The sequence below is a fragment of the Arachis hypogaea genome, chromosome 15 (assembly GCF_003086295.3).
Source record: "Arachis hypogaea cultivar Tifrunner chromosome 15, arahy.Tifrunner.gnm2.J5K5, whole genome shotgun sequence".
NCBI classification, from domain to species: domain Eukaryota; kingdom Viridiplantae; phylum Streptophyta; class Magnoliopsida; order Fabales; family Fabaceae; genus Arachis; species Arachis hypogaea.
The window spans coordinates 15,243,872-15,245,948 of NC_092050.1; the positions used below are offsets into that span (position 1 = coordinate 15,243,872).

The 2,077-nt window shown below is 41.5% G+C and overlaps 1 non-coding gene across 1 annotated transcript; it reads right to left on the reverse strand.

Moving 5' to 3' along the window:
• Positions 1-212: 212 nt before the first annotated feature.
• On the reverse strand, positions 213-320 carry LOC112752403 (small nucleolar RNA R71). Its single transcript, XR_003176842.1, has one exon. It is a non-coding gene; the product is annotated as a small nucleolar RNA R71 (small nucleolar RNA).
• Between the last annotated feature and the right edge of the window lie 1,757 nt (positions 321-2,077).

A 2,077-nucleotide genomic window follows, 5' to 3' on the forward strand; every position in this document is an offset into this window, starting at 1 on the left:
CCTTTCAGTTCTTAACTGAATTCTCGCAGATTTGTGATACTGTTAAGACTAATGGAGTAGATCCTGAAGTCTACAGACTCATGCTTTTTCCTTTTACTGTAAGAGACAGAGCTAGAGTGTGGTTGGACTCTCAACCCAAAGATAGCCTGAACTCTTAGGATAAGCTGGTTACGGCTTTCTTAGCCAAGTTCTTTCCTCCTCAAAAGCTGAGCAAGCTTAGAGTGGATGTTCAAACCTTCAGACAGAAAGAAGGTGAATCCCTCTATGAAGCTTGGGAGAGATACAAGCAACTGACCAAAAAGTGTCCTTCTGACATGCTTTCAGAATGGACCATCCTGGATATATTCTATGATGGTCTGTCTGAATTAGCTAAGATGTCATTGGATACTTCTGCAGGTGGATCCATTCACCTAAAGAAAATGCCTGCAGAAGCTCAAGAACTCATTGACATGGTTGCTAATAACCAGTTTATGTACACTTTTGAGAGGAATCCTGTGAGTAATGGGACGCCTCAGAAAAAGGGAGTTCTTGAAATTGATACTCTGAATGCCATACTGGCTCAGAATAAAATATTGACTCAGCAAGTCAATATGATTTCTCAGAGTCTGAATGAAATGCAAGCTGCATCCAACAGTACTCAAGAGGCATCTTCTGAAGAAGAAGCTTATGATCCTGAGAACCCTGCAATAGCAGAGGTAAATTATATGGGTGAACCCTATGGAAACACCTATAATCCCTCATGGAGAAATCACCCAAATCTCTCATGGAAGGATCAACAAAAGCCTCAACAAGGCTTTAATAATGGTGGAAGAAATATGTTTAACAATAGTAAACCTTTTCCATCATCCACTCAGCAACAAACAGAGAACTCTGAACAAAATACCTCTAATTTAGCAAACTTAGTCTCTGATCTATCTAAGGTCACTGTGAGTTTCATGAATGAAACAAGGTCCTCCATTAGAAATTTGGAAGCACAAGTGGGCCAGCTGAGTAAAAGGATCACTGAAATCCCTCCTAGTACTCTCCCAAGCAATACAGAAGAAAATCCAAAAGGAGAGTGCAAGGCCATTGAATTGACCATCATGGCCGAACCCACAAGAGAGGAGAAGGACGTGAATCCTAAGGAGGAAGACCTCCTGGGACGTCCAGTGATCAATAAGGAGTTTTCCTCTGAGGAACCAAAGGAATCTGAGGCTCATCTAGAGACCATAGAGATTCCATTGAACCTCCTTATGCCCTTCATGAGCTTTGATGAGTATTCCTCTTCTGAAGAGAATGAGGATGTTACTGAAGAGCAAGTTGCCAAGTTCCTTGGTGCAATCATGAAGCTGAATGCCAATTTATTTGGTAATGAGACTTGGGGAGATGAACCTCCCCTGTTCACCAATGAACTAAATGCATTGGATCAACTGAGATTGCCTCAGAAGAAACAAGATCCTGGAAAGTTCCTAATACCTTGTACCATAGGCACCATAACCTTTGAGAAGGCTCTATGTGACCTTGGGTCAGGGATAAACCTCATGCCACTCTCTGTAATGGAGAAACTGGAAATCTTTGAGGTACAAGCTGCTAAAATCTCATTAGAGATGGCAGACAATTCCAGAAAACAGGCTTATGGACAAGTAGAGGACATGTTAGTAAAGGTTGAAGGCCTTTACATCCCTGCTGATTTCATAATCCTGGATACTGGGAAGGATGAGGATGAATCCATCATTCTTGGAAGACCCTTCCTAGCCACAGCAAGAGCTGTGATTGATGTGGACAGAGGAGAATTGATCCTTCAATTAAATGAGGACAACCTTGTGTTTAAAACTCAAGGATCTCTCTCTGTACCCATGGAGAGGAAGCATAAAAAGCTTCTCTCACAGCAGAGTCAACCAGAGCCCCCACAGTCAAACTCTAAGTTTGGTGTTGGGAAGTCTCAATAAAGCTCTGAACATCTGTGAGGCTCCATGAGAGCCCACTGTCAAGCTATTGACATTAAAGAAGCGCTTGTTGGGAGGCAACCCAATTTTTATTTATCTAATTTTATTTTTATTTTATCGTTTTTTTTATGTCTTCTTATGTTCATGATCAT